This window comes from Malaya genurostris, chromosome 3, assembly GCF_030247185.1.
Source record: "Malaya genurostris strain Urasoe2022 chromosome 3, Malgen_1.1, whole genome shotgun sequence".
Taxonomy (NCBI): domain Eukaryota; kingdom Metazoa; phylum Arthropoda; class Insecta; order Diptera; family Culicidae; genus Malaya; species Malaya genurostris.
Genome location: NC_080572.1, coordinates 303,417,184 through 303,432,009, shown reverse-complemented (window position 1 = coordinate 303,432,009; position 14,826 = coordinate 303,417,184). Strand labels below are relative to the sequence as shown.

General features: G+C 39.0%; 1 protein-coding gene across 1 annotated transcript in view; it reads left to right on the top strand.

Moving 5' to 3' along the window:
* The window catches only part of LOC131438281 (protein piccolo), a 146,956-nt gene that overhangs the window by 98,928 nt on the left and 33,202 nt on the right, over positions 1-14,826 (top strand). Inside the window, exon 3 of the mRNA XM_058608169.1 lies at positions 4,612-4,741. The gene's annotated coding sequence lies outside the window, so the exon portion shown is untranslated. The remainder of the gene's footprint in view (positions 1-4,611; positions 4,742-14,826) is intronic.

The window sequence follows — 14,826 nt, the reverse complement described above, 5'->3', positions numbered from 1 at the left end:
CATGAATTCAGTTCTAAGCAGCATTTCAGAGTCCAGGTTTGAAGTTCTAGACCAGAAAGCAAGTCTAGACTAATTTGTCACTTGAGGGTTTAGTAGAATAATTTCACTAGAATAATATTTTAACACCATTCAATTCTACTATGTATAGTGAACGATCCATTTTATGCGTATTCACGTCAACCAGTTATGTCTCTGACATCAGCCACCACCTTTTTTTCTATAGTTGTAGCTTGTTGTTTATATTGAGAGGGTTCTCTCTTCACGAGAGCCCAACACCGCTCGATAGGTCACAACTCCGGGCAGTTAGATGGATCCGTCTCTATTAGTTGGCTTAATGACATGATGCCAAACCCGAACAGAATAGTGAGGAAGCGTCATGGTTGCGTAGAAATGATGAATTAGGAACTTTTCAAGATTTATTTCCATGTTTGCCGTTCCGGTAGTGATGAAGGTTTGGCTTGCTCGACCACAGCTGCATATTGCCTGCCAAACCATTTTTTAACTTGGCCTATTTCTTCGTCCTGAAATGCTCCTCTACGCCGTTCCGTTGCATAGTAGTGTAAAAAGACATTTCAGGAAGCTGTGACAATTCTTCCAGTACATAAGTACATCTTCCATTATCACACCGGAAAACTTCGTCACACATTCACGATACAACTTGCGAGCCTGGGTTTTAACCGTCACATTCTGTTTATCATTGCGGCTCGATACTGTTTTCAGCTTGAACGACTGGTCTCTTCTGAAATATTTGCTTCACCTTCATGTCCTTCTGGTGATCCATTTTTGTTCCGCTCCCAGCGAATCAGGGTCATTTCGAGAAAAAGCCATTTCGCCGAAAGTCGTTTCGTCGAAAGTCATCTCACTGAAAGGGTTATTTCACCGAAAGGGTAATTTCGCCGAATTCTTTGATAGTCTTCATATCAGATTGGAATTTGAAATCGAAAATTTAAAAAAAAAGACAAATGAAAAATGATAATGTTTACTTCCGTTTAGTTGAACTATAATCGTACTTCTGAAATAATCCAGATAGACTTGTATGATTTTTTTTCATAATCGAGATTTCCAAGAAAACTTGTTGACTTTATAAGAATATTACCAGGTAATTGTTCGTGGCATTTCCCGATAACTGAGTGCAAATGAAAAAAAAAATCTTCTCCGTCACATCGTTTTGCTCGTGTGCTGCTATCAATTATCCAGAAGACATAAAAACAAATAGATAATTTTGATGAATAATCAGAATTTGCCATTTTCTAATTCATTATGTGAAACGAAATAATCCTTTCGACGAAACAACTTTCGGCGAAATGACCCATTTGGCGATATGACTTTTGGCGAAATGGCAATCGGCGAAATGATCCGCTCCCGTTCCCAGCATTCTTAGCTGTTGTCAAATGTGTGTAGAAACGTTAAAGACAGCGTTTGCAGGGAAACCAAACTTTTTTGTAAGTTTTCTTACTGACTTTCGACGCCATCTTCAATCGAAAACCTTATAGTATCAGTTTATTTGAAGCTAGCTTCGAACCCAGGTTTAACGTTGTTGAACTGAAATTCGAGTCAGTTTCGAACCTGGTTTTTATATCAGGTTTGCTCAAACAACCGTTGCTAAGTGCGAAACCAACACAGTTTCGTGAAAAGTTTTTGTTTGATGAAACCACCCTGGATCAGGTTCAGTTTTCTCAAGTGAAAACGACAGAAGTATTTTCAGAGATATATGTATTTAGGGGTGTTCAAATTTTATCTCGAACAAGAGACAGTTTTACTAATATTATAGATGTTGATAGTAGAATAGTGGAAGTGTCTTCTGCTTTTCAACAGAAAAACTGCTTTCATTGATTTAGCAACAAACCAATTTCATGCTGGTCAGTAAAAAGTGTAGGTTATGGAGAGAATAGAAGTTACTTGATATGTCTGATTGAACAATTCCGAAAGGAAGAATAATCAATGAGAATCTGGAAGAAGTCGACTTGTAAAGTCCTGCTGAGTGGTGAACTGAAGAACGACGGCTCTGGATGATGATTTTATTTCAAGGAAACCTCCTGAGAAAAATGCCGAAACGTCGAAAAATCAACAATCAAATTGTCAGACGAATTAAAATTAAAATTCATGAATGACTTTTGTCTTTCTCTATAGAAAGGTAATAGAATTGTTGGAGAAACCAACTTTTGATAGGAATTTCGGAGACCTCTAATATTATATACTATACAACTCAGTTTAACGAAATCGGGAAATGTATTTGTTTATATGTGTTTGATTGTGGAAGAGCGAGAGAGTGTGTGCACCTTTCAAAGAGATTGCTCTCCGCGCAATTTTCTCGCTCGTTTGAAAGCTACTATTGGGTCGGTCATTGATCAAGTTTGAAGATCAAATGGTTGTCACTTTTTCCGGAGATATAATAGTATAAGTAACGTAACCGACACTTAGATCTTTTTCTAACACGTAACTTTGAAAATCTGCGTAAAAAACCGCATAATAAGACCGGATCTTAGTGTATGTGAACTTTTCAAAGAATTTTCTATCCGTTCCCACGATAAGGCACAAATCTCCAAATAACTAGGGGAACGTCCCACTTGAGCCATTAGTTCTGATTCCACTCATTTTTCTCGGAGATGTCTGAGCCGATTGCAGCAATACTAAGCTCCTTTCTTGGAGGCTACTTTTGAGCTGTGAATCAAGTTTGGATATGTATGGATAATCCGTTCGCGAATGCTCCAAAAAATGAGTTCTTTATCAAAAAATGATAGTTCTCTATTCGATTCAATAGAAATGGAAGTAATCGAGTTCTTTGAGGGCATAAAAATCAGGTTTAGGAACGGCTGCAGTGCAGGTGTGAGGAATCTATTAGAAGTTACATACATTCGCGACCTTTGAAAATGTTTATATATGAGAATGATTATTGTCAAAAAGTAATTTGAGGTTCTGATATTATTTTCGAAGAATGAAAGAACGTGTTTTTTTAGAACTAGTTAATTCTGTACAACTTTCAAGTTCTGAGTACTGCGCGGTTCTTTGGAATGAATAGTTTTGCCCATCTCCAGTCATATGACATTAGTTACCTAACCGACAAAACGAACCATTATTCTATCTCTCAATTTTCTCTGAGACGGTTAAACCGATTTCCACAAGCCGAGGTTCGTTTGATTGTTACTATTGAATTGTAAATCGAGTTTGAAGATCATCAAAAAGCTGTCACTTCTAGTTCCGGAGATATAGTGGTATTAGTGACGTAACCGACATTTTTAATCAGAACAATGTTTTCAAAAAGTGACTTATGTATTATTGCTAATTGTTTTGGTTTTAGGAATGTTATTGAATATGCAACGTAAGCGCTGAAGCACGCTTTTGTGAGTTATACGAATCAATCTGAATTTATTGGTGTCAAAAGTTGGCACAAATTTGTATCAAAAATTATCCTAATGAAAATAATATGATTTAATGGATTTATTCAAATGTACTGTCAAAGCCAATCCTCACACGTTCGAGTCTCAAACTGGAAACAGTTTTATGCTCATTAAAGTCGTAACGTTTAGAAGCTCGATTGAGCCGACGCTTGTCATGGGATGCTTTCATTGCACGCACATACACAGAAACGCATCTTCTTCGTCCGATGCCTTAACGGTTGTCCGGTTTGCATGGTAAAGGGCACGTGACCCCACGGGATAGCCATCGTCGCTGTGTAGTAATGTAGTAATGGCAAACGACAGAACAGGAATCTCAAATGGTTAACTCACGTGACGAAGTCGTTGACATCGCATTTGTATTGCTTGAGTCACGGTATTCGAATAACGGATGTGTGTTTGTCAATTCAGTAGACTTACAGGAACAACTCGCAGCTCGTAGAACACCGTTGTCAAGGGAGACGGTGACATATTTAATGACTTCACACGTTGTGCCTTTTTACCGGCCGATGTTGAGTTCATGGCCAACTACGTCATTTGTACTCAGGCGGAAAGGCGGCGAATTACATGCATAGCACAGGCCGATGCCCGCATCAGAGCCGCCTGTTAACCTCATTTTATGACGTAATGCACTTAGCTTTGCTTCCCGTTTGCTTAAACATCGCCATAAGCCCAACCGTCTCAGGCAGTATTCTCGTGCGGTTATGGAACTTCTCAACCATCGATGAACCGCAGCTGAACGTATTTGTCAGACAGCTACGAGTGTAGGTTGAATTCTGTACATGAACCACCACAGGAGGCTGGGGATAATTGAGTTCGGGCACGCAAACCGACTATTCAGTTCATTCCGTCTTGACCAATTGAACCGCAGAGGAATTTACCGGGTTTCGTCATATGTCCTTCTTTCTTTCCCATACGTCAGGCGTACTATTTTTAAAGCCTAAAGATGCCGCAAATGGTACATTGCTGCTATTTATATCGAAAGTCTGTGAATCTGAGTTGTATATCGATTTAGAATTGGCTGCTCAGAAAAAAAAATTATCGTCGTTGTTTGACTACAATTATCAAAAATGTTAGAAGAGTCAAACTAAGAGTTTGCTAAGTGGTACAAGTTGAACTGCTAAGCGCTGACGAGTCGAAAACAAAACGGAAAGACAATTTAAAAATAATCAATATCAAATGCATATTTTTGATTATTTCTTTTATATTCTTACAGGGCTTCACTACCAACTACGGAACAGGCGATACTCTCTCCACAAAGGATTATACTCGACTGAAGTTGTTTACAAACAACAAACTTATTGGCAGCTCCACTAGCAGTATATGGCAATCGTCTGCAACGCAAGGTACGTTTGGTTCAATCGATGCAATTAAAACATTACTAAAAAAGTATAGTTAAGACGATGTTACCTGTATTCGAAAATACATTGAAATTTCGCCTTATCTCGTTTTAATGACACAAACAAAATTGAGAACTTGACTGAATGTTTTTCGTTACTATATATGTGGCATTGTTTGTCGGTCTAATAATATTAACGAAGCATCAGAAATACCATTATTCTAAGAAAAGAAATTCATCATTCTCGATTACTCGCAAACACCGTGACACGGTTGGCGTGTGGGCGTTCCTCGCGAGCTCGGAATGGTTGCGAATCAAAGCATCAAACTACCAAACTGCCAGAACGGCTTGCTCCGTTGCCGTGCGGTAGTCATGGTGATGATTTCTCTGATAAGCTGGAAAACAAACACGTCGCCTACCACGTTACCTATTTATACGTACCTGCAAAGTTCACGAGCCAGTGATTTCGGACGGATTCAATTAGCTCCCCGTTTCATATTATTTTCCTTACGGCATTTCATCGCATTCCAACGGCATCGTAATCGCGCCTGAATGACACCGTTAAGTTGGGTATCACGGCTTCGACTGCCGCGACCGACAAACGGCGCCTGCTGTTATTATGCAATGCGCAAGTCAAACTCGCCTGACCGACATACAACGGGAAGAAATCGGGACGCGGGTGATGGTGGTTGATTGACGGAAATAGTTGCGATATAACGATGTCACTACGGCGATACTTCTCCGTGTCAACAAACGCACATTGTTTTTATAGCGGAAGCAACTCATTCGCGCTTCACCGATCACAGTAGGCCGTTCTCGGCAAATCGCATAAAGCTGTCAACTACATTTCTTTCAAATTATATTTCAATTTCCACTTTTATTTTTATTTACTTGTTTACTCAGCACATCATACTAGGAAGTTACAATGCCGCCTCAGTTATCACCACGTTAGTCCTAAACTGTCTGGTGGAAAGCGTCACCTTCGCTCACCGATGCCCAATGCCACTGCCGCAGTAAATATTGGCACGCTAATCGGTGTGGTGTACTTTTTAGTGCATCGTCACGAGTCACCCACCTCCCTGCGCCCATCCTAGCCCTAACTCAAATCACTACATTCGTCTGTAAACAGCGCACGTTGATATAAGCGCTGCATTACCACAAATTTATGACTAGCGATCGCGATACACTGCAAAGTAATCACGAAACATAACACAGCACAGCACTGCCACAACGCGGTAGTATTGCTAGTTTCGTCAGAAAGTGCACCCGTAGCCGTATATGCGCTCCGTGTTCGAAGTGAATGCAACTTTCAATGCCGTTGACACCTACTTCGAGTGCGGGATGAGGCTGACGACTTTTTCGTAAGCTCCAAGTTGCGGCTTATCTGGTGATTATAAGGCGAATTTCGGCAGGTGACTGTCCTACTGGTGGTTAGAAAACTCATTTCGCTGAACAAAAAAAAAACAATAAAATGTACAATACAATTGGACTTTTTTCAGAGTGTTTCCATACACCTTTACGTGTCGTTTATTTCGTGAGTTGAACCAGATATGAGAAGACTGCTTGAATTGAATTAAAAACATGTATCTATTCCGAAGACAGTGTTCTCCGTTAAATTCAGTTATGACCAGTCACTCTTCTGGTAGGCGTGCTACATGTCCAGCTGATTGGAGCTCATCTCAATTAACATTAGACCTATGTATTTGCCATAATAGATTCCGTTCATGAATCAATCTAGGTGTAAAACGGTGAAACCCATGCACTTCAATTGGCCAAATATCGTGTGTTTCGCAACTATAAGGATTTACTGTTATTGATACCAGAGCTGCCATACAAAAAAATTATATTACAAAATCTTTTCACCTTCTGTGACGCATGGGTACATGAAAATTTTGGTGAAACATCGAAAAAATTTGTTCGTTTTTCGGAATAATTATAAAAATCTGTGATCTTTTCTAAAATGCCAGAAAATCTGTGATCTGTAACACAGAATCTGTGCAGTAAAAATAATTGAAAAATCTGTACTTTTACAGAAAAATCTGTGAATATGGTAAGCCTGATTGAAACAGGTAACATGATACTTTAGTTGAACAAATTCCCGCGGAGTTGGATGCCAGAAGCTAACGGAATCGGTTGTATTACATGTATGTTGGAATGTTTTTGAGTAAATTTCTGTATCACTGTGAGTTTTGCAGATGCTCCAAGTAAAAAACAGAAGTTTTGTTTTGCACGAATATTGTCCAATATGGCAAGGCATCTGTAGTTGTAAATAACGTTATTTTATTCCATTTTCAATAATTTTATGAATGCTTCCAAAATTTTTGTATGTGTCATTTGTACGTCCCGAGCTTGAGCTTTAGCTTGAGCGACCACCCCTGGTTGCTACTCCGTTACTGATCGGGATTAGCTGAAATTGTACAGGGAGTTTCTAAATGATCCATCCTGGGACTGGTAAATCATCCTTCAATGTACATCTTCTGGTAATCCCAGAATTCATTGATCGGTACCAGCGCCGGCCAGGCCCGCACGTAGATCGTCTAATGAATGGGAAGGGATGTTAGTTCAACACTTGTTGTTACTAGAGGCCGTATATACTACTGCACACTCCACAAGTGTCACGGGAGGATATTTTTTAGTAAAACTTTCAATACACTAAGGTCTTTTTTTAAGCGGTCTTTTTTATGCGATTTTTACGCGACTTTTTCATGCGAATTTTCAGAGTTATGAGGTTTTTTTTTATGCGAAGTTTCAGAGTTTTGCGTTTTTACCTATTTTTATATATATAAAAAATAGGTATAGAATTCGCTCAAACTTTAAAAAATTTTTCCGAGGCCCGGAGGGCCGAATGACATATACCAATCGATTCAGCTCGACGAACTGAGCAAATGTCTGTGTGTGTATGTGTGTGTGTATGTGTGTGTGTGTGTGTGTGTATGTGTGTGTCTGTATGTGTGTTGTCAACTAAGAGATCGAGATCTCAGAGATGGCTGAACCGATTTTGATCAAACTAGTCGCAAATGAAAGGTCTCCCCGTCACCCAAAACGCTATTGAATGGTTTTGAGATCGAATGTTTACTTTTTGAGTTATACAAAGTTTTATGTCAAAATTTTCAGTTTTTTGACAGTATCTGTCACAATTGACTTTGAAAACAGAATATGTTTTCAGACTTAGATTCCGCACGGTAATACCTATCCAACAAGCCATAGTTTGTTAAAATCCGTCCATTTTTAACGGAGATATCGAAATTTTTCTGTAAGCGACTTTTCCCCCTATTCCAGCAGTAGGAGTTTTGAGCGCTGTATGACAAAGATATGCTTGGGAGCAACGGAAAACACGATTTTTTATACTGTTACATACAATTGTTTCTAAGTACCAAAAGGATTGTGTACAGCATCCTTTTTCATGACATTTAGCCTCGGACCGATTTTGGCACGGCTCGTTTTTGGCAACATAATCGTTCGAATATGACATATATAAACCAGATGATGGCAGAATTTTTTTAATTATTTTGTTTTAAACTACTTACAGCAATAAATGCTGGAACAACATAACATCCATATACCATTCGAATCAACTATGGCGTTCGTCGAGATCAGCAAATGCGTGTGTGACAAATAATTTCACTTAATGTTCTCGGAAAATTTCTTTTCTACAAATTCAGATTCATACGAAAAGTCGTATGCTCCCAAACAAAGTTCCTGCATTATGTTTGGTTCCGACCTCTGGTTCTGGAACTACAGGATGATATGTGAAACGAAATCAAAATTGTGTAACTCATTTTTCTCGTAGATGGCTGAACCGATCTAAGATTCAAATGAAATCTAAGAATCATCTCAGATTCAAATGAAAAGTTTCAAGGTTCTATAAAACATCTTGCTTTTCAGTCAGATCCAACTTCCGGTTTCGGAAATACAGGGTGATTAGTATAAAAATGTCTATTTTATATAAATTAATCAGGTTTATCGGGTTTGCAGATTTGGACCCCGACCTGGAAGGATTCGTAGTGTCAGTAGAACCGTAGCACTAGCCATGCTATGGTTCTGTACACTCTGAATCGGCTGCGAAGTCCGATGAAACAGAAGGTCAAATTCCACTACAGGAATGTAATACCAAGGCTTTAGATTTGGATATTCGATATCCAAATAAATTTATTTCAGTTTTAATTGTATTCAGTTTTCAATCAGAAGGCACCTAAAATTTAATTCGTGCTATGATCTCTAAAAGAAGATTTAACTGATTTTCAAATATTTTGAAACAAATGTAAACTGTACAGCTACTCAGGTAAATTTATCTGACTTCGGCCATACCGCTTTTAGAATTCCGGTTTCAGTATAAAATCGTTTCTAAAAGCTCAATCGTTTTCTCAAAAAAGCCTAATCAAATTTCAGAAACAAAAATTCAAATTAAAACAAACTTATATACAAAAATTAATTAATTTTATCCAATTATGACTTCCGGTTCTCGAATTACATGATGATGAATTTTTAAAATTCAAACCGATATAGAAGATGACAATCCCGAAAAGCTTCAAAGTTGGACTCAAAACTGTTGTAATTTATTCGTCATATGGCCATACGAATCGGTTTGGGTTATGCTGATTCCTGAATACCGGCTCTGGAAGTACCTTAAATTACCGTAAACTCTAGAGTGGAACTTACATATCATGGCATGTTTAATCGATTATCACACTTCTAGATTCAAATTCGATCCGATTTGCAGTTTCGACATTACAGAGTAATGAGTGATTAAAATCTCAAATTGTCGCCTAAAACAACGGTCATTAAAATAATGTCATGAAAACTTAAACACCGAAGAATATTCATGCAAAAAACACATGCTGATTGATAAAAATAGGTATCATCTCACTGCTAGGTGGATTAAACACGTTTTTATGCGACATTTCAGAGTTATGCGGTTTTTTTATGCGCATTTTCAGAGTTAAGCGGTTTTTTATGCGGTTTTTTTATTCGCATAAAAAAGACTTCAGTGTATTGGAATTATTCGCACGCGACTCAGTATGTTCCGGTTTCAAAATGCTCGGATGCACCACTAAACTCACTAACTTCCCGAATGAACGTTTCAACAATATCCTATATTGAAGTCCCGGCAAGTCTTGATTCTCAGCTCTTGTTCGAGGAAACTGAAGAAAAAATTGCAATACTATCGCGTAAAGAATAAAAAATTCCCTATTTTTTATAAATGAAATTACGTGACACAAAATAAACGAGTGAATAGGATTTAGACAAAATAGTTGATTCATTGCATTGCCATATTCTAAACAGTTGCTATAAAATCATTTTAAATCACCAAATAAAGGTCAACAGATTTCACGCGCGTCTTTATTTATTATTTATTAATCTTTATTATTTCCGCTTTATTATTTTAATTACTTATTAAAATTATTAATTGGTTGATCTGGGCAGCCGGCTATTAATTAATATTAATTTATTGTTTGAAATATTAATATCAAGTGTTTTTCACTACGTGTTCAATATATCGATATATGTTATCTCTGTTATTAACTTTGTAATATCAACGGATTTGCGCAATAGTTATAGATTATTTATTTATTTATCATTCAATTTATATTCCTGACAGACAATCAATAACATGGAAGAATAAAACATTCCAAATAAAACTTTTTTTCGAAGTTAGACGGAAATTGATAGGTTGAATGAAGAGATAATTTATTAAAATAAAGTAATCAGAAGTGAAACATTGAAAATATCTGATAACTAAAAGGAAAAAGAAACTCCTGAAATTGTCACCTTTTACGTCATGGAAGCAGGAACCCAGTGGATCTATTCTTGCTTCATTTTTTTCCGCCGGATTCCACATGGCATCTAGGCTGGTACTGTCCGGAGAGAGCTAATAGGTACTATCAATCTCCTAGTGGACCCCAGCCTCTTGTGTCATTTGTTCGTCCCGAAAATATGAAAACGCGAAACGTCAGAAATTCACGTAACTTCGCAACTTCGAAAAATGTGTAACTCCGGAAATCACCGCGTAAGCTCAGAAATCAGCGAAGAAAAAACATAAGAGATTTGCGTATGAAAAACTCACGTAAATTCGAAAATCTGCAAATAGGACCTAATTTCGGGGATTCGCATAGAAAAAACCGCTTAACTTCAGAAATCCGCGGAAAAAAATGCGAAACCTCGGAAATCCGCATAAAAACCATAAATTCGGAAATTCGATTAAAAAACCTTGTAACTTCGGAAATCCGCGTATAAAAATGTATAACTTCAAAAATCCGATCCAAAAAAGACGCGTAACTTTGAAATCCACGTAACTTCGAAAATCAGCGTGTAGAAAAAACGCGTAACAACGGGAATGGGAATCAACGCAACTTCGAAAAATGTGTAACTCCGGAAATCCGTGTACCTAAGTTCGGAAATCAGCGTAGAAAAACCGCGTAATTTCGGATTCCGCATCTTCGAAAATCCGCATAACGTCGGAAATCCACGTCACTTCGGAAATCCACGCAACTTCGAAAATCCGCCTCAAAAAACCGCATAACTTCGAAGATCCACGTAACTTCAGAAATCCAGGCAGAAAGAAAATGGGAACGTCGGGAATCCGCGTCGAAAAAACCGCGTAGCTTCAGAAATCCGCGGAAAAGACACGTAATTTCAGAGATTCGCATAGAAAAAAAATCCCATAACTTCGGAAAGCCGCGTAAGTTCGGAAATCAACGTAGAAAAAAACGCGAGACCTCGGAAATCCGCATAAAAACTCGTAAATTCGGAAATTCGATTAAATAACCTTCGGAAACCCGCGTATAAAAATGCATAACTTCAAAAATCCACCTAAAAAGACTCTTGCTTCTTAGAGCCGAAGCGAAGATATTGTATATCTCAATTAATTATTTGGGAGTCAAATGATCCGGAAAAAAACGTGATGATTCTACTATGCTTCTGATCAATCGAACAAAAAGTGATCCCTGGAAACAGAACTCGAACCTTTAAGCGTTCTCCAGTTTGTGGAACAGCTCTGTCACTGAGCTACCCTGGGGATGCAGGCAATCACAAGACAATGTGCTTTACAACACATGCACAATCGATACCTTTGCTATTTTTACTGTGTGGGTTCCCATTATCTTAGTGCTCATCAAAATTGCCCTACAGTTAACACATTAGATACACATACATTTTTCGCAGCTCATTGCAACATCTGTTTGGAACAGTCACAACAAAGCAACAGAACTTTCGCCATAAAAAGAAATAAACACAAAGATGCAACAGACCGCATGCGATTAGTGTTCGCTCTATCAGTCCCTCTACCTGACAAATGGCCGATAATCATCACTGATAACGGCTTAATGTTTCACGCATGGCTCCCCGTTGCCCTAACCAACCTCAATCAAGAGTGATAGACATCTCTTTCTGCCACTGTAGCGGCAATCGCAGCAGCAGCAGCACCACCACCACCACCGGCAGTAGTCGCCACCCGGCCCGAACAATTTGCACGAAACTCGTTCGGCCGCCGATTGCCGCTGGCAGACAGAACTTGAAACGAATTGTCAAGGTCGTTGACCTAAATTCGCCGTTCGTTTTCTTCGGGTTCTTTTTTTTCTACACTCTCGGTCGGTTCTCCACCGCCACCGCATAGCCACAAAGCCCCAACCAACCACCCACATGACCAGTACTACTCTTCTACTATATCTTGCGGGTTGGACTACGTCAGAAGCGGTATTGTTTTTTTCCTTCGCCTTGTGCTCGCGCTAGCCTGTGGATTCGATAGTGTTGGTTAGCCTGGCAGACCCCCCTCTGGCCCCCTCCCTCCCAAAAACCAAACCATTCAACCGATCAGCCTGTTTACTAGCATAAATAATCGCCCGTCGACCAGCAGCCCCACTCTGCTTTGCTGTGGTGAAACACAGAAAGGAAAAAAACAGGATTGGCGAGGGGTGGGCCATTTGCATTCATTTCTCGTTGTGTTTTTCTCCACCAATTACCGCCGTCTTGCCGTCTTACTTCCTCGTAGCTTAACGACTTTGTTCACAACCTATACAAGTGCTACATTTTTTTTACCTTCGTTTACGGCGAAATGACGACGGAGTTCAGAAAGGGTAGATCTGCAGATTGTTGGCACATTCTGGAGGAATATCGAAGCAATTGGAACGGCAGACACCCGGACCCTAATTGAATGACCGCGAACGCCGAGGGGACATGTCAATTACTAGCCGCCTGCTTTGTCCGTTTGGGTGGCTGGTTGATTCGTTCGCTAGTTGGCCTGACGGCAGAAAAGGAGGCAGACATTGTTGACAGTTGGAAATATTGACGAGGAGAGGTTTTTCGTATGGGTAGACCGGCATGTCGGCAGTATGTGACAGACACCGGCAGTGAACCCCCTCATCGTTCTGTTTTGCGGCTCCTTTGTGCTTCGGTGGGTGTGCGTGTTGATTTGCTAGTTTGACTCATCAGGATGCGTATTTCGCGTTATTCCGTGTACTTTCGTGAAATATTGTTGTTAGTGTTTGATTAACAGTTCGGCTGAAAAGTTCGTATCGTTTAATAGAAACACACATTTTTTTGCCAAAATTCGTTTTTATTATTCAACATAATTGCCATCGGAGGCGATACAGCGATTATAGCGATCTTCCAACTTTTCGATACCATTTTTGTAGTACGATTTGTCCTTTGCCTCAAAATAGGCCTCAGTTTCAGCGATTACCTCTTCATTGCTTCTAAATTTTTTACCAGCGAGCATTCTCTTGAGGTCTGAGAACAGGAAAAAGTCACTGGGGGCCAAATCTGGAGAATACGGTGGATGAGGGAGCAATTCGAAGCCCATTTCGTTCAATTTCAGCATGGTTTTCATCGACTTGTGACACGGTGCATTGTCTTGATGAAACAAAACTTTTTTCTTCTTCAAATGAGGCCGTTTTTTTGAAATTTCGTCCTTCAAACGCTATATAATAGTCACTGTTGATGGTTTTTCCCTTTTCAAGGTAGTCGATGAAAATTATACCATGCGAATCCCAAAATACAGACGCCATAACCGACTGTCGATTGGACTCCGGAGTGAAGTGATGGAGCCATGTTTCGTCCATTGTTATATATCGACGAAAAAAATCGGTTTTATTTCGATATAACAGCTCCAAACACTGCTCAGAATCATCAATTCGTTGTTGTTTTTGATCGATTGTGAGCTCACGCGGCACCCATTTTGCACAAAGCTTTCTCATATCCAAATATTCGTGAATAATATGTCCAACACGTTCCTTTGATATTTTTAGGGTGTCAGCTATCTCGATCATCTTCACTTTACGGTCATTGAAAATCATTTTGTAGATTTTTTTCACGTTTTCATCGGTAACAGCCTCTTTTGGACGTCCACTGCGTTCATCGTCTTCGGTGCTCATATGACCAGTACGAAATTTTGCAAACCACTTACGAATTGTTGCTTCGCCCGGTGCAGAGTCTGGATAACACTCATCAAGCCATTTTTTGGTATCGGCGGCACTTTTTTTCATCAAAAAGTAGTGTTTCATCAACACACGAAATTCCTTTTTTCCATTTTTTTTCACAATAACAAAAGTAGCTTCACTCAAAATGCAATATCTCACAAACTAATAATCAGACAGCTGTCAAATTTATACACGTATCTTTTGAAGGTTGGTACTAACTGAAAATGGTATGGATTTAATTCTAGTGGCGCCCTCTCATAGAAACGATACGAACTTTTTAGCCGATCTGTTATCTCGGATATTGTCGTAGATGTGACAAAACGGCATTCAGAATAGTACGGATTGATCTCCAAGTATTCTGGGATTTAACGGATAATTTTGAAAATGGCTTCGATCATATCATCGTGAAATGATAGTGAAAATAGGAGACTGTACAACTTCACCATTTGCTGTTACCTCTGGAGTTTCTCAAGGAAATCACCTTGGACCGTTTATATTTTTATTGTATCTCAACGATCTAAATTTTTCGATCAAGTGTATGAAACTATTGTTCGCTGATGACTTTAAAATATTTCATATAATCAAATCTGCAACTGAGTCAGAGTTCCTATAAGAACAGTGGGATAATTTAACTAGTTGGTGTAACATCAACAAAATGGTTTTAAATGCCACTAAATGC